Here is a 23630-nt window from a genome sequence, read left to right on the forward strand (position 1 = left end):
GGCACGAGAGCCACTAACGGACAGGGGAAAGAAAGGTCGGCTCCCCCTCTGTTGTCTGAGCCCTCAAGAGAGCCCTTGCTGCCCAAGGTCTGCGGCCACCTCTCCCCCCTGGTCCAGAGGAGCTGGTGCTCAGGTGCCACACCCTCCATGGTCACTGCCCAGCCTCCAGTGCCCATGGCACACCAGGGAAGGAGTGGCCTCACCAACCAGGCGGGAGTCAGGGTTCTGGCTGCCCAAAGGCTGGAGGATGACAGTCAGGGGTCCGGGGTGCAGAGGTGGGCTCTTGTCTTCACGCTCCTTGCTGCTGTGACAGGACAACATTTCAAAATCCCCAAACTTGTGGTCACTGCACATGCTTGTCAAATACAAAACAGGTGATGTGTGTCCAGCCTTTAAAAGAAAACAAAAAAAAAGTAAGAGGAAAATATGCACCATTATTAAGTATTAGTTTAAAATGTGTTTTTAAAAGTATATGTCAAAGAAAGTTCTCGAAGGTGAGGCCCTAGCAGACCCAGGTCCTTTTCTGTAGCCATCGAACCCTAAGAATGAGGGAGCATCTCTCTCAGTGGGTTTTGTCTGTTCCAAAGGGCATCAACACCTGCAACCTTGGGGTGTGGTGGCACCTCAGCCTGTGAGGAAGGTGGGGGTGCCCGACAATCCCTCTGGCCCGTAGAGGGGCGTGTCTGCTCCACACCCACCCAGGGAGCACACCACCAGTCCCCCGAACCTGGGGGGGCACCCGCTCAACCCCTCCAAGCAGTGGTGTGATTCCCGACCAGCCCCTCTATTGCGTTCAATGCCCACTCGGGACACCCAGTCCATCAGAAGTGACACCGGACTGACACCCCCAACTACTGGAGGCCCAATCATCTCTAGCACATTGTGTCCTCACGCCCAAGGGGGTCACCTTCCTACACATGCCCTCTGGAGCCCACTGACACAGAGGTGGTGAGGGGGGACTGTCACGTCACGGAAAGTCACCATGCCACAGGTTCCTACCATGTCCTTGTCATTGGTTGAGGTGTCATACTGCACAGGGTGGTTGGCGTGGACCTGCTTCAGTCTCTCAAGCAGGGTCTCCACCAAGGTCTCTCTATCCTTGATCTCGATGAACTGGAAGGCCATCTTGCTCCTGATGCTGATGAGAATGGGGCTGGGCAGCAGACTGGTGTCCTCCATCTTCTCCATGCTCACTGCCTGATGCCAAAGACGGCACATGAAGGGGAGGTACTGGAGAACAGAACTGACCAATTGCGTTATGTGCATGTTCCAATATGGAACAATGAATCCCACTGCTATGCTTAATTGCAAGGCACTAATAAAAAGATTTGAATCACAGTAAGGACCACAAAAAAGAAGGAAGGCAGACCTCCACGAACATGCTAAGAAGTTAATCTAACATGGAATAATGGTAACAAGGACCTGGTATAAAGGCTGAAGAGTGTGCAAGGGAGCATCAATCACAATCATTAAAAGGTAGAAGTAACCCAAGCTTCCATGCACAGATGAATGGATAAGGGAACTATGGTTTAGGCTACCATGGAATATTACTCAGACTTCCAAAGGAAGGGAATTCTAACAGATAAGAAGTGGATCAACATTAAGGATATTGTGTGTTGCAATAAGCAAGTCACAAAATGACAATGCTGTAGGATTCCACTTACAAAATGGTTACAAGGTCAATTGATGCTATGCATAATTCCAAAATCAATTTTTTAGGTATGTAGGTCATCATGTCGCTTTCTTGCTCCACTGATAATAATGCTTGCAAAATGAAGACATCTATTGGAGAAGGAGGGCATGGAGGTGGGAAATCATACGAGGAAAAACACTGAGTTCCTAAACAATCAGGCTCAGGACCTATGCTAAGAGAAGCGAGACCTCAGAGGTCTTGATGTGTAACAGCTGTGGTACCCCCTCAGCAGAGATGCCTGAGATCAAGGACTGAGCTGCTTGCATTCAGAAGTAAACTCAGGTTGCCCACCCCCTCATTTCCAACAAGAGAATCAGAGTTATAGGAGAGACCTGATCCTCACAAAAGGAGGCATTTTTAAATCTTTCACAAGTTCCAGAGAAGTATAAAGGCCAAACGATTTGCCACGTGTTTTCTAAAGGCAAAACTTTTTATACTTTGCCTTTTCTTTTTTTTTTTTTTTTTGGCAACAAAAGGGGAGGATCCCTTCCTAAGAGCTGTAGGAAAAGCTTGAATTGCGAGGCATGTACTTATGAATGACAGCTTTATCAACAGTGTGAGGTTAGGATATACTGTTCTTACCAATCACTTCTAGGCAACTTTCAGCTGCCACAGCAAAAACAGAAAAAATGAAGGCTGACTGGTTAATGGTGTAATTCAGGTCATGCTTCCTTCCTGAACGCAGACCATCTAGATGTCCCTCTTTAGAGGACAAAACAGTGCAAATGTCCCACACCCCATGTGTCCCATCTCACAGCCCAAGTTGCTCTGGTTCAGATAGAGTTTGAGTGTGTCCTCCAAAAGTACTTGTGTTGAAAGCTTGATCCCCAATGGGGCAGCTAAAGGGTGGTGGAACCTGAACAGGTGAGGACTAGTAGGAGGTGGGTGGGTCACTGGAAGAACAGCCCTCAGTAGGGATCATGGGACCTGCTTCATTCCCACAACAGGGGTTGTTACAACACAGTGGTCCCTCCCCATTCCCTGGCTTCCTGTCTTCACACATGATGTTTCCATCTACGCAGCTCCTGCCACAGGGACACTGTCCACCACAACGCCTCACTGGAGCTGACCCAGCACCATGTTATTCCTTTTTGTTTTTCTTCTTGGTTAATAAGTAAACCTGACATCAAGCATTTTGTTTTAGCAACAGAAAATGGACTGAACAAAACGGGTTAAATGACAAAAGTCTGCTTCAGAGTATGCACAGCAGGTCAAGCAGAGGTGAGGGGCAGGGTCTACCTCTCTGAGCAGAAGGACAACATTACAGCAGCCAACTTCTCTGCTGGCAAAGCAGGTGGAGCTGTCAGAAGTAAACATTCATCCCGCAGTGTGGGAGTGATTGAAGGGAATCGAGAGGAGCAGTCCACCACAGCGTGCAGCTTCTCCTTTCTTGGCAGCCTGAAGAAGCCTCGGAAAAGCTCCTTCTGTGCTCTGGCTTCAAGGTCCCTGGTGAGAGGTTGGAGAGGTTAAGAAGACATGGAAAGGTCTACAGAAAGGAAATTCCAAAGGAAAACACTTTTGAACTCGCTGGCACAACCTGATAGTTTAGAGACGGAAATAAGAAGTCATGCCCCTCCAGAGCCAGTCAAACCCATGGTCCATCCAGACCCACGGTCGACCTTGGGAGCAAATGCAAGGAGCAGATTCTGCTGTCCCCACCAGCAAGAATTTCATGAAATCATGAACTAAAATAAGCATTCCATCCTGGTTGGAGTAACTGTGAGAAGTACTCCAAAAATGGCAGCAGAGGCCATGTGTGGAGGTCAGATGATAAGTGGGGTGAGCATGGGTGACACATGGGGAAGGTGGAGCCCTCACACGCTGCTCGTGGAAGGCCAAATGACGCACTCATGTTGGCAAACAGCCAGAAGCCCTCAAAGGTTGAAAGTGGACGCAGTGTTTACCCAGATATTCCCTCCCAGGTGAATGTGCACAACACAATTGAGAATTGACGTCCACTAACTGGCACACAAATACAGCAACAGATTCAGTCGAAGGTGGAAACTACCCCACATCCACCAATTGATGAATGGACACAGCAAATGTGGCACATCCCCTCAAGCAGGGTAGATAGTACTCAGCCATCAACAGAAAGTGTACATGGACAGAGTTTGGAAACCTCAGGCTGAGTGAAAGAAGCCAGACACAAAGACCACAAGGTGCCAGGTTCATTTACATGAAATGTCCACATAGAAGGCTGACAGACAAAAATAAGGAGTGACTGCTCATGAACGTGAGGCTTCTTTGGAGGGTAATAAAAGGTTCTGTGGCTGTGGTGATGATTGTGTGGTCCTGTGATTCTTGTAAAAACCTGAACTACCCATTGAAAAGGTTAATTGTTCATATGTGGATATCCAAAAGGGAGCCTGACTTTTCTCCAGAGGAGGACCAGGGAGCCAGGGGAAGCCAAGTGCACTGCGCAGGTTCACACACTGAATCACACAATTTCCTACGTTCGAATATGAATATATGCCTGGTGTAGCTCCACATCTTGTACAACCACAAGAAGGGAAGCTGTACTCCATGGATGTAGGACATGTCAAAGTACACATGACGGTCAAGTATATCTACAAAGAACAAATAAAAAGAAGTTCACATACTGCAAGAATGGAAGGTGAGGTCCCTCAGGGGAACCCCAAGGTCGCTGAGAGCCAAGTACACCCAACACGTTTACATTGAAATCTAAAAATGTTGCTGTCATACAGTTGAAGGTAGAACGGTGGAAACCAGAGGCCAGAGAGGTTGCCTAATGGGTTCTGAGCCAGTGAGAGAAGGAGCAGGAAGTTCCGGGGTGCTGCCACAGAGCAGGTGACTACAGGTGCCAATCCCACACCGAATACTCAAAACGCTAGATGAAAGGATTTTGATTATTTTCATCCTAAAGAAATGATGTTTGAGCAGACAGGTAGGTTTACCCGAGTTAAACATCACACAAAGTGTACCTGCATCAGAACACCCTAGGGTTCCCCATTGACATGTATAATCCTTAGGTTTTTATGTATCTGTTAAGAAGAAATTTAATTTACATAATACACATAAAATGAGTTGGAAAACTGACATCCTCGTCCCCAAAACATGCTGGCCACACTGGTTTGAGGAACTTAAAGTCAAGCTTACACATTACACACATCTTACTCCTTACACACATCGCGCAAGCGTGTTTCTGGTGCCAATGAATTCCTCCCTAGTGGGACATTTCCCTTCCCCCTCAGGAGAAAGTGGAGGCCAAGACACACCAAGACAGTAATGAGCACAAATCCCAGTAGCTCGACCTGAGCACTAAGGGCAGGAGGACTGCTATCTATTTTGCACACAAGTCCTGAAATTATATGGTGTTCATGTGTCTGAGGCAACTGAGAACAACAGTCTCCTCTCAGTTCACCCACTACCTCAGCCACCAACTGAGGCCTCTCTGTGGTCTCAGAGCAGATGGGTATGCTCCACACCCAGCATCCACACTCCCTCTGGGCACATTTGGTAACCAGAGGCCAGAAACCTCAAATTACAAGAACAAAAGCCCCAGAAGGGCTTAAAGGCCTGCGTTCTTCCCTTCCTCCTGGAAAGTCGTCCAATTTCACTTTGAAGTGTGTGAGACACATGTTTCAATTTCTAGCACAACTCAACCAGAAGGTGCTAACCAAAGCGCATGAAAAGGTCAAGCAGCTGAGGGACACCATGGGACTGAAGTTCTACCTCTTGGTGATCTGGCTTCGCTCCTGCACATCTGGCTCCAGACCTCATCCAGACCTCATTATCCAGCAGCCTCTGCAGCATCACATCTACCAGCTGCTCCATGATCTTCAAGACCGCATCCAGGATCAGAAACATGGAGGACTCATGCTCCTTATTCTGCGCGGTGATCCGGATGGTGTTCGCCAGAAAGAAGTTGCATGTCCTTTCCAATTTCTGGATATCAACCCAAGGGATTACAAGTTGAACTGAAAGAGAAAAGATGCAAATTCAGATCCCCCATAAAGTGGGAGCCAAACTTCAAGGATCAGCAAATAACAATCCAAAATTCTATTTTTTCTTTTCAGTTAAAATGCAAAAGTCTTCAAAGCCTGTGCAGGGGAAGAGTACACAACTGCCTGACAGCTGCTGGTGAAACCCAACTCATGAGTCAATGGTTTTCTTAAAGAATTAAGTGTCATCTCCCAGGGTGCTGGCTACTGCATACTTTCAAGGACCAACATTTTGGAATCCAACAGCATACATCTCCAAGAATATTTAAACACTCATGCAAAAGTTTCTGAATCACACAAACTCTAGTTCAAAAACAACACTCACACATCAAGGTAGAAGAAAAAGAAGTGTGCAAGGGGGTTATTCATGTCTCCTTTACATAAAAGGGCTGAACATCCAGTCAGTGTTACATGACTCTTATTATGCTCAGAAGACAGTATAAGCCATTTTTATGAAATGCTAAGGTAATACAGTATAGTCAGGCACACTGTGTGTGCAACTCCCAGCTACCTGCAAGCCTGAGGCAGGTGCGTGTCTTGATACCAGTGTTTTAGAGCCAGTCTGGGCAACAAAGCAAGACCCCTTCACTTAAGGAAAAGAAAGCAGATGCTGGGACATAGTTCAGTAGTAGAGCACTCACCAAACACGTGTGAAGCGCTGGGTTTGATTCCCAGCACTGCCAGAAAGATAGTCAGGTGCTGTGGTACACACCTATAGTCCCAGTGACCCAGGAGGCAGGAGGATCCCTCCTTGCCAAGGAGGGAACTTAGCAAGTCCCTGTCTCAGAAAGCAGGAGACAGGGCTCAATAGTTAAGAGCCCTGGGTTCAATCCCCAGTACTACTGCTACTAATAAAAATAATATAATACAATGCAGGTGATACATTTTTATTCCAATATGCTAGACCCAGATTTTTTTTTTGGCGGGTGTTCCAGGGATTCAAGTGAAGGGTACTTGGTTACTGAGCCATATCCCCAGCCCAATTCTGTATTTCATGCAGAGACAGGTCTCACTGAGTTGCTTAGTGCCTCTCCTTTGCTGAGGCTGCCTTTGAACTTGCCATCCTTCTGTCTCAGTCTCCTGGGATGCTGGGATTACACACTTGTGCCACAGTACCCAACAGAGAGTTATTTTTGATACAGTGATAGGCAGTAGGCTAATGCAGAGGAAAGGGGGAGAAGATAAAATCTTCTGTTAGCTGATCCATCACACAGATAACAATTTGAAAAACATCATCAAATATTAGCAATCATTACTTTTTCCCAAATATCATCATCCTAACACAGTTAGGTTTAGTGACAATCCTTAGTGTCCCAAATTAGAACATTTCCTTTTCACATCAAAGTGGAGAATGAATGTCATATTGTCAAATTTCCTTCCACTTATTTAGCAATAGCGTTTTCAAGGCTTTTAGAATGTTAAACGGCCTCATTTCTATGTCAGGCCTGGAACTACTCTTTTCCAGCTATCCCAGCTCTTCTGCCCACACTAGTTTTGTCTACACTGCCAACCTGTGTTCATTAAGTGACTGCTGTGTGAAGAGCCCTGCATTTAAGCAGCACAAACAGGAAAAACTAACCTACAAGCAAATAAGCAACACCAACTTGATGGAACCCAGCCCAGAAACAGACATGGTGTGCATTATATGGGGTCCAAGGCATGGTGGAGGTGACCAATCTGAATTGGGTTTTGAAGGACAAACAGGAGTTTCTAAAGAGGCTAAGGACAGAAGGAAAGCAGGGTGTTCATTTTGAAAAGCATTTCAGAAAGAAGGAAAAGAAAGATGGCCAAGCTTAGGCTGGGGACCATTCCAAGCAAGGTCAGGAGAGGACTGGGCACACAGAGCAGAGTGCTGAGGCATCAGAACCAAGGCTGGTGAAACAGAAAGAGAAAACAGCATGTGCAGGAGGCTGGCCACAGCAGACATTCAGGAGGAGGCCTCCCACTGGCTGCACTTGGAGAATAAATGAAGAAAACCACACACACGTGTGCATCTCCCGTGCCACCCAGCACAGGCTCTTGAAATGGCTTCTGAAAGTGTTTTCAATGGCAATAGCTTTTGAAACTTTCCACACACAACTGACACGTGTGGCCTTGCCTTTCCCTGTGGGAATGCCAGTACCGAGGACAGTGCCATCTGCTGGTGCGATGTCCACCAATTCTTTCTGGATCTCAAGTGGACCCAGGTAAAGCATTCTGCATAGTCAACAGTCCTGATATTCAGGGATGGGTGTTTTCAAAGATGTCCTTCTGCATTAAGAAGAAGTACATGCTACTCCTTTAGAAATAGTCACCCATCAGATATGATACTATACCTTCAACATGGTCTATGGTGGTAAAAGGTCTTGAGTAGCTATTTAAATAAGCTACACAGATATGCTCCCGAAAATAGCAGAAACATGAATTGTCTCCAAGAAACAAAAAAATAAATAAATAAATAAAAATCAAGCTCCTTGGTTGTAGCACATATAATTAAACTTAATTATCTGCACAAATCATTTGGAAACTAATCCAGTATCACCTGCTGTTATCTCAACCACCCACTTAAATCTTTTGCTGTGGGATTTAACCTTTAATGGCTTCTCTAAGGAGCCATGCCAATCAACCCCAGGGCCAATTTTATCTTGAAGGACCAAATCACTGCACATGCCGATACTGGCCTCACATGACTTCATTGACCAGGAGAAGGGGTAGAAGCAGAGGTGGTTGATGCTGATGTACAGACAGCCTTGGCGCAGCACCCGGCCCTTACAGCAGCAGCAAGAGCAGTAGGTGACCACCTCCTCTGCCTCGATGAGGACGAACCTGGCCTCCAACGTCACTGCCGCTTCTCAGAACTTCTTGGACTCCTCTTCCTGCTCAGCAAGCCTGCTGCTGCTCTCTTAAGCAATCAGACCCTGACTCACAAGAGACAGGGCCTTCATCCAGGGAGCTGGGCAAAGGGAAGGAAGAGAGCACAAGCGACAGGAAGCAGGAAGAACAGATGCACCCAGGCACTTGACGAATCTCTGCTGCTTCCATGACAACCACCCCTGTCCACTACCCAGAAAAAGCCACAGCCATAGGCGGAGGCGGGGGGCGGGGAGGCAGGGATTGATTAACCATCACAAGGTTGCAAAACACAAGGAAAAGTCTCTCAGTCACTTACTGACCTTGAAGCTGTGGCTGAATCAGCTGACTTCTAAGGTTTTGAGAATTTTAATTCACAATTATTTCCCAAATCCTCCCTACACTCATGCTACAGTTTGGATCTTCAATGCCTCCCCAAGGTCCATGTGTTAAAGGCCTGATTCCCAGCTAGTGTATTGGGAGGTGATGGAACTGCACAAGGTGGGGTCTGGCGGGAGGTCCTTGGATGACTGGGGACGTGCCCTTGAAGAGGACAGTGGGACCCCAGCCCCTTCCTCTCTGCTCCCTGCCTCGACATGAGGTGAACACTTTTGCTCTGCCATAAGCCGCTGCTATGATGTGCTGTCCCATCACAGGATCACAAGCAAGGTGGCCAACTAGTCACAGACTGGAGATTCCAGAACTGGGAGCCAAACCAACCTTCCCTAAGTCAGTCATCTCAGGTATTTGTGACAGCGATGAAAAGCGAACCAACACAAGAGACACGAAACCCAGTCACTAGCTCTGGTGTGAGAACTCACATCAGCCCCAAAGAACGATGCAACTAGTACCTAAGAGTCTCTTTAAAACACCAAGGAATGTCTTCTTTAGGTTCACAAAGGTCAGTGTAAAGCCAACTGCAGGATTTGGAGAAGACTAGTGCTGTGCACCACCACCGTCTGCACACTGTGTCCCCCTCTGTCCTGGGAAGACACCTTTGACCTCTTGATCTCTGCAGCATGAGGGGCTCACACAGCCTCACAGAGACAACCCTTCCTTCCATTAGTTTCCCCCATGTTTTCCTCCCCGAACCTGAGCCACCCCAGAGCTGGAACCCTTTTCCTGTCACTTCAGTCCTCAGCCAACTGGTTGCTTTCCCTTAAGGTGCTGTGCAAGGTCGATTCTAACCACCCTACCAGTTACATGGCTGAGTTTCTGCCGCGTGTATACACTCTGCGTGCATTCAAATCAACTCTTTCTCTCTTGCTCATCTGCTGTATAGCGATGTCATTTCTAGGGCCTCAACTACAGAACCTAGGGAGAGGACATTTTTCCTTCTCCTACAGAACTGTTTCAGGAAACAGCAAAGCAGAAATCAATTTCCTTCCTCCCAAGTAAGGGAAACACCTCGAGAAAAGAACCACTACAGTTCATGTTAGGACAAGAGAGGCAGGTCAAGTGTTGCTGCAGTTGGGCAAAACCATCCAACACAAAGCCTGTGTATTATAAAGTGTTGAAGAGCTCATGTAATTTATTGCATACTATGCCAAAGTGAAAAGTCCAAGGTTTGTATGGCTATGCTTCCACATGACCGAAAAGTCAAGTCAGGGGGCCATCTGGACACGTCACTTTCCTTCGCCTTACAAATCTTCAACAACGGGCCTCGGTCACCTTTTTTGCATGCTTCCCCGATATCTACCCACTATGCTTTACTGGGCACTGACTACATGCCCAATGCTGTCCTGGGCACAGGAGGGATAGCAGCCAGAGAGACAGTAGAACTTTTATTTCCATGAAGAAGGCAGGGAAGAAAGAAGTAAATGACAGTGATCTGAGCATCAGCAGGGAGTCAGCACAATGGATGTCTGAGCTCTAGCCTGAAGGACTGGGCATGCTCCTCTGTCTACAACCCCAAGCCACTCAGTCAATGCTCACAACTTCTCTCTCTGCCTAAAGCGAGGCACCTTTAGGAAGCCTGGAGAGACTTTGGTCCATGTGAAATTAAAATAGTAATAACAACTTGTCTCCCTTCCAACCTGTTATCCACAAATCTTTTGCCAAATAACACAGTTCACCCATGAAATAGTTTAACTCTCTCCTCCACCTAGTTTAAAAAAAAAAAAAAACTACTCTTAAAGGCCCCCCTGTACTTCCCTGTCCTGTCACACAGGAGCCTAGGAAAGACAAGGATCATCCTCACAGCCTGCTCTTCCCATTCCTACCCTTGTTCTGGTTCCACCCAGAGCCTTTCCTACACTTTTTGTTCGTACTTTATCCGTGACCCAAATTCCTGGGCAGGGATCCTTTCTCAATGCTCAGCACACAATGAAGAATGAGGGCGAGTCAACGACATGGAAGATGGCCTGAGTAATGCCTGCACAAGTCCAAGTATCTCAGTCAACAGCACAAGCCCTAGAACAGAATGCACCTATGGCTCCCATTCTCAAAGCCAGAAGAGAACTCTAAAAAGAATAACTCATTATTCAGGATCTTCTGTGGGCATGATGATGGTAGAAAGCAAGCCACTAGGAAGCCTGGCTGTCGGCCCAAGGCCAAAATCTAGCCAAGTGACAATTGCAGGAAGCAGAGCCTGGCTCAGAAGAAAGAGTTTGGGGACTAAACCTGCCCAGAACTGCTGTGCGTTGGGCGTGGGCCCCTGGGAAGCTGGAGCAAACCCCCACAGGCAATCTGCCAGTCTGTTGATGTCCCCTTGGCAACAGGTGCACAGCCCTTCCACACAGCCACTCCTCATTCTCTGCTCTGTCTTCAAGGTCCTGTGCTCTCTGGGTTCCCCAGCCCTCTTCCACCTGGACTTGTTACTTCATGGACATGTAATGCTAGAGAGAGGAAGAAGACCAAATCCCCAACACCAAGCCGATGTCTGATGCTCAGCAGGCACAAAACCTTTCAAATGAATGGTCTTTGGGGATGGCAAGTGTCCTGGAAATTTGATGTAAATAGATGCTTGGTTGTTTTGAAAGAACTGAAAAATCAGAACCAATTAAGTATCTACTAAAGAACCAGATGAGTCAATCGACCTACAGCCAGAGGGTTGAATGCTATGCAGCCATCAAGAACTACATTGCATGGCTGTGCATTTGAAGGGGTGGATTTAGGAACACAGCAGAGATAGCACTAACTCCTCACCCAGCCAACTCCCCAGAAGCCAAACTAGCAAGGAGACAAAAATTCACATATTTGTATCAAGAGCTCCAAATCCAGAGCAAAATCAACTCTTTTGCCTACGTAAGAGTGGGTCTGGGAAAAACACAAGGAGAGGATCCCACTTCCTTACCACACCCCATTCCTACACCAGCAGTAGACCAGTCCCCCCAAGTTAAATAGTTCTACTCTGCCCCCAAGTTAAAAATGTGCCCCCACCACATTCCTGCTTCCATAATGTCTGAAATAAAAATGCCAAGATGAGGACATGCAGCACAGGAAGCATACAATGAACAGCAAGAGAACAGAAACATGAGACAAAATGTCTTGAAGATGAGACACAACCTAGAAGGAAGTCAACACTCCAAGAAGAAAAGGAAATTCTCACAAATGCTTTGTGCTCCAAAGCAATCAACTAAGAACATAAATTCAACCAAACAAGAACTCAAAAATGAAATGAGGAAATAAAAGATAAAAAAGGAAGAAAAGATATAGAGCAATGAACTAAGGATCAAAACAATCTGACAAAACTAGTAACTAAGTTAATACTGAGGTACAGAAAATAATGTTGAAAGCTGTATTACTAATTCAATAAATTTATGTACAGAATGGATAGTACAGATGAAAAGCAAAGACAAAGAAGAGCTAGCCAACAAAAAATGTCTTTAAATGGAGAATCCAACAAATAGAATGTAAACTATAATACACATGCAGAAAGACGTAAGAAATTTCCCATGAGAAAATGATTAAAGAAGTCAAACTGCAGGATGCCACAGCACAGTCACAGAAAATGTTAACACAAGCTTGTGGCTGTAACAGATTCTGATCAAGGTACCAAAGGGCAGTGACAAAGGCAGTTGTATGCAGTGAAAGCACATCGCCACAAGCTGGAGGGAAGGGGGAGGCCCAAGAGAGCAGCCTGATGATCCCCATGTAGCTGGCTCACATCCTGGAAGACCCCAGAGCAACAGCCACTGAGCTCTAGAGCGTAGCCCACCACAACCACACCCAGCCAAGGCATCACTCAAGTCCAAAAGCAAGGGGCAGACATTAGCGCAAGCGAAAACATTCAGAGAACAGGACACTCATGACACCACTAAGAAAAAAAAAAAAAAAAAAACACAGGAATCCAGTCAGTTAAGAGATGAACCAAAATAAAAGATTCTGCATTGAGAGAACCATACCTGAGTAGAAGCATGAAAGACATGTAAATGCAGAGCTGAGACAGTGACAGAAAACACCATTACAGGACAGAATGAGAATTACAATGTAAAATAATTTTGTAAGGTAAGAGGTGGTCGAAGCAGGAGAATAAGAATGCTGTACCCAGGTCCTGTAGCATGGGAATGTCCAAGAACACAGTCAAACCCGAAGCACTGTGTCTCAAATACCGCGATGCTAACATTATAATGCTTTCAAAAATCTCTTCCCTTGACCTCATGTGAAATTTTTAGAAAAAGAATCTTTCTTCTATTAAACATTTATTGGAAGTTTAATTTTGTTTTACTTCCATTTCTTTCCATTTATTGAAAATTGACTAAACCTAATACTTTTAATATAAACCAGAACTGGCAGACAAGTTACATTATATAAGAGCATCTCTACCCATCTTTGTAACTACCCTTGAGGCTACTTTGGATGGTTAGGATTTGTGGCAACAGATATTTTCTTTTATTTGGAGTAGGCAGGGGTGGGGTGCCAGGGATCGAACTCAGGGGTGCTTGATCACTTAGCCACATCGCCAGCTCTAATTTATATTTTAATAAGAGACAGGGTCTCACTGGGTTGCTTAACACCTCGACTTTGCTGGGGCTGGCACTGAACTTTGGATGCTCCTGTCTCAGCCTCCCAAGCCATTGGGATTACAGGTATGTCCCACCACACAGGACTGGATATTTTCTTCTTTCTACTTTTCAATGTTGCTATGTTTACAATGAGCATTCATATTTTTTATCACTTTAGATAAAAATAAGATGATTTGTCCTAATTAAAAACAGGGAGGTACTGGAAATTAAATTGACCACATTACATTATGTGCATGTATGAATATGTAGCAATGAATCTCAGGTAAAATGGAACAGTTAAAATGGAACATGAAAGGAAAAAAAAATAGACTGAAAAAGAAACAGGGAGAGGTGAACAATGATTAGGACTGGATGGGGGATGGGAATGAAAAATCTCCTCTTCCTATGCTCGGTATTTTTCCAGGGGAAATTTTGTTATAGACAGGAGGTGATATTGGAAGTTTATGGTACCTAATAAAGTAAGTTGATAAATAAATCAATAAAACCCTTTTTAACTTTATACAGATGGGTAAACACTTTAAAACTGGATAAAGGATTACAGATGATTTTTTTCCCTATCTTTTACTCTCTGGAAGGTGAACACTTATTACAAGTGTAGGCAAAATGAAGACATGGTTTTGGGTTTATTTATAATAGAACGGGCTTCTTGGGCTGTGACAATTCCAGGAACATGACTAGCTACCAGCTAATGCCCGAAAGGAACAGAACCTTCAGGTGCAGGAGGAGGGGAGTTTTAAACTTCCTCAGCACCCGGCAGCCCAGTGATGCAGTCTCTTGGTACAGACACGCGACATGGGGAGGAGACTGCCCAAGTTAGACACAGCCCTTGCACTTCGCTCCCAGCTATTACCACACATACACACATGTGGGAAAACCCCTGTTAATCAGACACCAAGACCGTAAAGGAAACAGCCACTTCATACCCAACAACACGTGAGTGCGTAAAACATACCCCTCAGAAGCCTGGCTCACTCATGCTCACAGCTCAGTTTGCTTCTGATCACTAAGAAAGAGACAGACACCTGGAGGAGAGCACAGAGCTCCTGAAAGCAGGTGAGGCTCCCCAGGCAGGCTCACCAACAAGCAGATGCTCCGCATGCTCAGACCTTAGGGTCTGGAACATTCCAACAGGAACAAGACTAACCAGTGGCTATGGCCCAGTGAATGTCGGATCCATCCAGGAACTTTGCACATGCTATGGGAGAGTACACCTGTGAGCTGGGAACTTGAAGCAGAACTGAAAGGAAGCGACTTTGGTGTTGGAATCTAGCACTGCCTCCAGAGCACCCACCAGGCCACCTGCAAGGCAAAAGAGAAGCAAACACACCTGTGAGCTCAGGGACCGGCAGACCCGCAGCCAGTGTGCAGCTGCCACTCCCACATGCGGAAGCAGCATGGTCACTGGTGAAAGCCCAGGCACAGTTCCGACACCCTGCACAGTAAGAGCTCCAATGGGGCCCAGAGTTCTAGCTTCCTCACACCCATTTCCCCAGCACCTGCTATTGGAGTCAGACTGCCCGACTGGAACCCCAGCTCTACCACTTTCAAGCTGTGTGGCCTTAGGAAAGTTACCTGATTTCTCTGTGCCCTGGTCTCTTTGGAAGATAAAGCAAACACGATATGCCTCCAAGGGTAATTATGGAAATTAAGTCCTCATTCAAAGTACCTAGACTATTGCCAGGCCCTTCAAGCACCAGGTAAGTGTTGCCCGTTAGGATCCTCATCATATCCACATCTCACATGGAAGAATAATCCCTTTCTACTCCAGAACGGTACCCTGAGAAATATGACAACACATCCAAGACCCCGCAGGAAAGAAGGCACAGGTAGCAGGTGAAGGACTGGCATTCTGCTGTGATGAATGGCATCCTGAATCACTGGCAGGTGAACAAACCCACTCCCTCCTCCCTGGAGGAGCTGAAGGCCTACACCTTCCTTTGCCCATGCTCCTTCACTACTAGGCCCCAAGAGGGCCCTGAGTGGCGTGAGGAGTTTATTTTGGTTTAAGATCCCAATGTTAAAGGAATGTGAATCATTAAGGACTATGTCACCAAGTTGCCACCCCATCACCCCAGAGTGTGCAGCATGTTTCACACCAGCAGGGACATGTGCCAACACAATAGCGCACCCTACAACTCAGAAAGTTAACGCTGGGACATTCCTACCCTCTGCTCCTCAGATTCCGCCAGTTTCCAAGTGCCTCACAAACCCGTCCTAAGGGGATAAAAACACAGGACTCGCAAATGCATGGGATGTATCCACTTGTTCCTCCCGCCTTGGCAGCAGGGCACTCTGTCACTGGACGGCCCTCATGATCGCAGGCTGGCTGGGGCCTGCCCCACATCAGAGAGGACTAGGGCACATCCCCAGGAAAAGATCCAAATTCAAAACTGCATATATGGGGACTCAGGCTGGGGATCAGTGGCACAGAACCTGTTTGGCATGTGGGAGGCACTGGGTTGCATCCTCAATACCCTATGAAAGTGAACAAATAAAATAAAGGTCTATTAACATCCAAAAACATTATTTAAAAAAAATGCTTGTATGGTTTCTACTGAACACAGGTTGCTTTTGCACCACTGTAGAAACAAAGGCACTAATCCAGCCCACAGGAGTTGAGAACTGCTTGTCTTGTGACTCTACCATATTGGACCTGTTCAGAATCACCTTCAGCCGTCCCATCTCTCAACACACCTTTGACTTCCTTGACCTTGACGGTTTCAAAGATTAGTGGCCAGTTCTTCAGCAGCAAATCCCAGTTTTGGCTTGCCTGATGCTGATTAGATTCAGGTTAAAGTCTCTGGTCAGCCTCACAGAAGAAATGCTACGCATCACATCCTCTCAGGTGGACGCTAATTTCAACTTTTTCCACTCCTGGTGATGTTCACTTGGTCTCTTAAGTTAGTGGCTGATTGGGCTCTGCACCATGAACTTATTCCTTTTTCCCTTGTAACTCACAAGCCTCCTACAGAGAAATAATGTAGTTATGTAAATTTCCCATTAATCAAACTTTCAATTTATTCACTTTTATTGGTATGGTCTCATCTTTCCTACTTTTCTTCAAAGTGTAAGAATTCATTACTATTATTTACTCGGATGATTTAATTGTCCCAGGTTTGGCTGGTAGGAATCCCTTCAAGCTGTGTTCTGTGTCCTTTGGATATGTACTCATGGTTTTTCATAGTCTTTGCCACAATAAAATATTCCAACATCGTCTTGTACTTTCCCTGCACCAGCCCCGAAATGGGACATTTTTCCCAGAAATTCTATTTCTTTTCAAGAGGATTGCTACACAAAAGTCACCTGGCATTCCAGTGGCTTAGGAGGCTGAGGCAGGAGGATTGTGAGTTCAACAACTGCCTCAGCAACTTAGCGAGGCCCTAAGCAACTTAGCACAATAGTGGCTCAAAATAAAAAAAATAAAAAGCGCTGGGGAAGTGGATCTGTGGGTATGTGGCCCTAGGTTCCATCCCTGCTATAAAATAAAAATAAAAACCTGGTATCTGAAAGCTCATGGGTAACGGGGTCTGTGTGTATACGTATGACTCATGTATTTGCACAGAGTCATACACATCTCTAATGCAATGTGTGTATGTATACATAATCTACATACAGAAATACTGAGTTCACACCAATGCCTCCTGCGACCCACTCCCCATGTTTATTCTTACTGCTTTCCTTGTTCATAGCTCTTTTCTCCAACAGAGAAGCCCAGCCTCCACCACCCTTGATAGATTTACTTGCACATCAAGCCTCTCTTGCTGCCAACCTCCACACCCAAGACACACCTTGCTCACCCTGTGCAACCTCTTCCTAGATGACCGGCACCTACACCACCCTCACGTGCCCTACGGGATGACTTTCCCCAGCAGACGGAAGGACATGTGTGTTTTTACAGCAATTATTCTTTGGCTAGTTCCCTGACCCTTTAACGGTTTGTTATTTGGTGTCAGATGACAAAGCGGGGACAGAAAGGCTGTCCTGTATGCTGGATGAGAGCTAACACTTAATACAGAACCCACAGGCAGCTTAGCAGAGCTCAGTGGAAGAAAACAGCAGGCTGGGGTAAAGGCACTTAAGGCTGAGTTTTCAAAAGACCGGTGAAATGCCATGTTTGTCTAGCAAAGATAAAAAATCCTGGTGGAGACACCGAGGAAGACTAGAAAGGAGGCTATCACAGGAGGCGCTTCTCAGACATCTCTGACAGAACCCATGCAGATGTTGTAATAGCAGCCTGGGGGACTCTAGGTGACATGGAAAGAAGAGAACAGGGAGGGTGTGCAGCACCTGGACAGTCACAGAGGGGTGCCGAATTTTGAGGCAGAGTGGGGATTTCTCTCACATGCTTCTGGAAAGGTCTGGAGGTCTGTGTCAATCCGGACCCTTCAACTGGTGGGCAGGTGGGCAGGGCAGCAATCAAAAAGCCACAGGGGACTTCCAGTTTCAGTTCCAGCATGCAAAGAGCTTGGGAAGCACCCCTCCCATAAATACAAGCAGAGGCCAAGCAGACTGCAAATCACAGGCTTTTCTTGGACTCATCGGAGAACTGAGGTCACGGGTCAAAACATAACCCCCAAAGCTAAAGCTTCACAGGTAATCCGAGGAACACAGCTGGGACCTGCTCCCCCAGTGCTGAGGTCATGAACTGCAGGACACTTCAGTCCTGAGTCTCACTGTGCGAGGGCCTGACTGAAAGAGAATAAGAAAGCCCTAGTGCTGCAATCTTAAGGGACCCCAAGGCAGCACAGGTGTTCTCACCAGAACCCCACCAGTTCCCATTGAAAGACCCTAGGGACACCTGCCCAGCTCTCTGGACAAGGGAAAAATAAGGCCATGCAGCATCCTCAGGGCCTCACCCCAGCTGGGAAAAGGCCTTCTCTGGCTCCTGTGTCCCCTCTGGCTTTCCTGTCCCCAGAGGGGTGGGAGGAAGTGGCTAGAAAACACTTGGGAAGGTCACAGGTAAGGGTCACATGTCCACTGATGACTGAGATTGATTGATGATTCTAGGACCCTCCCCCTTGCCAACAACAAAAGCTTCAGGATAAATGAGAGCACATGACAGCTCAAAGTGCAGGGAGACTGGGAAGTTCTTAACCCAGGGACAGAGGGGAGACACAACCAGGGACATGGACGAATGTGAGGCCTCTGGTACCTTCAGCTACAGGAAACTGCAAAGAGCCAAGTCCCAGCAGAGTTGCAAAACACACACGGAAGATGATTTCCTCACTTGTTAGTATTTATATACATGTACAAATAATAAGTTGTTTATATACCATAATAAGTTTTCTCTATATATATGTAGAAAAACATACCAGTAGGCAGAAAATACACATGATTAAAAGATAGGGCTGGGGAGATAGCTCAGTCGGTAGAGTGCTTGCCTTATAAGCACAAGGCCGTGGGTTTGATCCCCAGAACCCCCCAAAAAAGGAAAAGATAAAGCATGCATCAAAATGACACACAGATATGACAGACCTTGGTACTTTGAGAGAACTTTTAAAATAAGTGTGATTTATAGGTGAAGGGCTCTAAAGAAAAGGTATAGAGTATGGAAGACTAGGTCATGAAAGCAGACAGATGGAAACTCTAAGAAATGAAAAACAAAACAAATAGAAATAAACAATGAAGATTGCCCTTCATGGCTCATCAGTAGATGGGACAGTCAAGAAAACAATCAGTGAACTTGAAGACAGATCAACAGAAACCCCCAAACCCACTGAAAAGCTAAGAGAGAGACAGAGACACAGGAAGTATACAATATCTGACTGCTGGGGATAATTCTCAAAGATACAAGGATCCCAAACTGGAAAAACAGGAGAAGAGGAAAGCAATCATGTGAAGCAATAATGACCAAGAATTTTCCAAAATTAATGACACACCCCAGATCACAGATCCAAGAAGTACAGAGAACACCACACAGAAAATTATAAAAAAAACAAAGGAAAAATATTTACAAACCTACACTGAGGTATATCATATTCAAATTGCAGAAACAAAAGGAAAATCTTTAAAGAAGAGGGGTGTGAAGCAGACAGCCTAGGAAGAACACGATAATTATAGCAGACTTCTGCAAGCATGCGATCAAGGGAGTTGACATAAGGTGTTGAAAGAAACGAATCACAAACCAATAAATCTAAATGAAGTGAGGATTTTTTGGGGGTAGGAGATACTTGGTATTGAATCAGGGGTGCTCTACCACTGAACCACATCCCCAGTTGTTTGTTTGTTTAGAGACAGGTATTCAACAAATTACTAAGGCTGACCTCAAAGATGTGATCCTACTGCCTCCTTCTACCAAATTGGTAGGATTACCAGTAAGGACCACCATGCCAGGCTGTGTCCAGTGAAATTATCCTTCAAAATTGAAAAAAAAAGACTTTCTTGAAAAAGAACAGGAAGTCCATTTCCAGCAGACCAACTATCAAATTCGTCAGAGAAAGAAGACACATAGGTCAGTAGCTCTGAGCTATGTAAAGAGAAGAAGTGTGTCTCAGGAAATGAATGAGGGTAGATTCAAATTTCTTATTTTTCCTATCCCTAAGCAATTGAAAAGAAATGTTTGAAGGGTTAACAAAAAACTTATTGAGTGATTACACTATGTAAATAAGTGAAATGGATGACAATGTCAGAAAAGATGAGACAGGATCTGGGAATACTAGTATTTCTGCATGTCGACCAAGCATGGTGGTGCACACCTACAATCCCAGTGGCTCAGGAGGCTGAGGCAGGAGGATCACAAGTTTAAGGCCAGCCTCAGCAACTCTGAGACCTTGTCTCAAAATAAAGTTACAAATGGACTGGGGATATGGCACAGTGCTTAAGCGTCCCTGGGTTCAATCCCAAATACACACACACACAAAAAAAATCTACATTTCATGTGAAACAGCATAATATTTGAAGGTAGACACAGACTAATCTGGAAATTATGTTCCAAACCAGAAATATATACTACAAATTCTTTTCAAACTTCTGTTGGCAAGCTAACAGATAAATGGCATCACCAAGCATTCAACTGCTAAAGAAGTCAGGAAAAGAGGTTCAAAAGTAAAAGAACAGAACAAGGAATAGAAAACAGTTACCAACCTGGTACAGATTCATCTAACAATGACAACACTTTACATGTGAATGGCCTAAATACACCAACCAAAATCACCCAGGGATTTTCAGAATGGATTTAAGAAAAAAAAGGAAGAAAAGAAAACCAAGGCCCACAAGAAAACCATGTCACAGCCACACAAAGGAAAAGGAAAGGGGTGGGGCTAGGGATGTAGCTCAGTGGCAGAGTGCTTGCCTAGTATGCCCAACTCCCTGACTTCAATTGTTCACACCAGCAAACAGGATCCACCAACATATAAAAGAAATTATACCTCATGACCAAGTGGAACTTGCTCCAAGTACGCAACAATGGTCCAGCATTCGAAAATTCATCAAAATAGAAGGGGGGGGAATCACAAAATAATTCCAATTGATACACCAAGCATTTGACAAAAATGGAACAACCATTCATGATTAAAGGAAAAAAACATGGCAAACGAGGAATCAAGAACTTGTCTATCTTCATTAAATCATTTACCTTCTCACCCCAAAACCCTACAATTAACATCATACTTACGTAGAAACTCAACACTTTCCTGATAACCAGGAACAAGGTAAAGACAACTTCTCCTATCACTCCTATTCAACATCACACTGAAAGATCCGGCTAATATGCTAAGACAAAAAGAGGAGACAAAGTATACAGAGAGAGAAGGAAATAAAACTTTGTTCAAAGATGACATGCTTTTCTTTAGAAAAATAAAGGAAAGAATCAAGAAAAACTTAAGGAACTAAGAAGCATAGCAGAGCTGCAGGGCAGAATGCTCTGACATGAGGACTGCTTTCCAACACTCCAGCAAAGGCCGGCTTTTGGGTGGGGTGGGGTGGATGGCGCGGAGTAGACACCATTGACAAGCCAGAGAAATGCAGAAGAAAGGAAACAAACCCGAGGCAAGTCCATCCTGACCCCGTGTCTCCCAAGAAATCCCCACCTGCGACTCAGCCCCGGGCTGGGGGCTGAGGCCAGCCACCCCCCCCCCCCCCCCCCGCGAGCTCCTTACCGCTGAGGCCACCGCCCCCCTCGACTGCCCGCCAAGCCGCCCTAGGATGAAGGAGCCGCTGCTCCTCTCCGTCACCCAGAGTTTCAGGGCGTCCTTCAGCAGCACCTCCTCGGGCTTGTTTCCCTTTCTTCTGGTGCCCCGCTTCACGTAGCGGGGCAAATGCCGCACGTGGCCCAGCTCGCTCGGGAGGAAGCGGCGGCAGCGGCTGCGCGGGAAACGCAGATCTGCGGGTGCCCAGCGCTTGCACTTCCGCAAGCGCAGCAGGAGGAGCGCTCCCAGAAAACCTCATGCAGCCGCGCACCGGCCCCGCCCCGCGCACCCCGCCCGGCCGCCCAGGCAGCGTCCGCAGCACCCCGGAGCCCCTCTCAGCCCCGCCGACTGCACAGGCGCATCCCGGATTTCCGGGTCCCAACCCCGGGCTGGGAACGACAGGTGCTGCAGGGAGCGAGACACTAGGCCCGGCCCACCCCCGCTACCCGCTTACCGGTGAGGTGACCGATTCCCTCGCCCTGCCGGCGGCGCAGCAGTAGCAAGAAGTACCCGCTGCTCTTCTGGGCCACCCAGAGCTTCAGGGTTCTTCACCAGCACCTCCTCCGGCTTGAGCCACATCAGGGGCGATCAGGCTGCACTGTGGGGAGCCGCTTCACATCCCCCAGCCATCAACGGCACCAGGCCCAGTTGGCTCGGCAGGACGCGGTGGCAGCGGTAGGGCGAGAACCGCACACTCGCAGGTGCCCAGCGCTGGCAGTTCCGGAAGCGCAGTGGGAGGAGCTCGCCTCCGGCACCCCGCGCAGCCGCACGCCGCCCCGCCCCCGTCCCTCCTAACCTCATGGCGGCCGGACCCCAGGCCGCCCCCTCCCCGTCCGCCTTGTGCGGGCGGGTTTCTGCATCCTGGCGGCCCAACTCAGGGTTCCCAAATGGAGGAAGGAGGTCCGATCCCGCTGCCAGGTCCCCTCCCTCCCTCCCTTGCCCGCACAGATCGCGGGGAGCCCCTGGGCAGCTGTGCGGCTCCAACCCCAGGGTGGTAGCTCCTGGGAAAGAGCTCAGGGTGGCAGGAGTCGCCCCTACACACCTCATTCCAAGAGGTGGAGGAAGGACCTGGGGAAGAGACCTCTTGCTCTCCAAGCTGCGGGTTGACCAGCCCACAGCCCTTTATCTCAGGAAGGACAGAATGCACTAATGAAAACCAGTAAACCAAGTGTGTTTGGGTTTTAAAGAACATTTTGGAGATCTCCCAAAAATAGCATGAAAAATAAAAACAATTATGTTCCGACTTGTTAGCACACTTTCTTAAAGATTTATTTTAATTCACACATCATACTTCTCCATATTTATGGGGCACTGAATGAGATTCCACTACATTTATACGATGGGTAATGAGACTATCAGGATAACTGGCATATCCATCACCTCAAACATCATTTCTTTGAAGGCACATTTGGGAAGCTCCCAAGTGAACCACCTGAGATGCAGGAAAGGCACTTGTGAACATCAGCTCATATTCCTGAATGAGCTTCTGATGCAATTCATACACATTCACCCATACTTCCAAAATTATTCAGTTTTATCTGTCAAATATTCAATAGGAAAGACACATGGAAAGACAGGAATTTGAAAATTAGTTGGGAGGGGATGGGAAGAGGAGCATAGGGTAGTACAGCCTGACTCCTCTCTTCCCACCCTGCAGTCTCCTGCCCATGTCTCCTATTACTCAAGTCTGACAGAAGCTCATGGGAGGTCAGGATGCTCCAGGATGCAGTTTTCAGAGGTCAGCCTTCCAGCACAGAGCAAGGTGGAGAGTGTTGGAGAGGGTAGCTGGAGCAGGGGATGGAGAGCATCCAGCATAGGTGCTGACAGTTTCGTGTTGTCACTCCTTTGTGAGGGCTCACCAACCCTTGATGGTATAATTGCATTTTGTCCCCCAAAATCCATGTGTGGAAGTCCTCAACCCCAGTTCCTCAGAATGTGACCTAATGGAAATAGAGTCATTACAGATATAATTAGTTGAAAATGAGGTTATTAGGGTGGGTTTTAATTCCGTATGATAGGGGTTCTTACAAAAAGGGGACATTTGAACAGCCAG

General features: G+C 46.6%; 1 pseudogene; it reads right to left on the reverse strand.

The window, feature by feature from the left end:
• Positions 1-59: 59 nt before the first annotated feature.
• Positions 60-22156, reverse strand: LOC124973715 (TBC1 domain family member 8-like; annotated as a pseudogene).
• Positions 22157-23630: the final 1474 nt, after the last annotated feature.

The sequence above is a fragment of the Sciurus carolinensis genome, unplaced genomic scaffold (genome assembly GCF_902686445.1).
Source record: "Sciurus carolinensis unplaced genomic scaffold, mSciCar1.2, whole genome shotgun sequence".
NCBI classification, from domain to species: domain Eukaryota; kingdom Metazoa; phylum Chordata; class Mammalia; order Rodentia; family Sciuridae; genus Sciurus; species Sciurus carolinensis.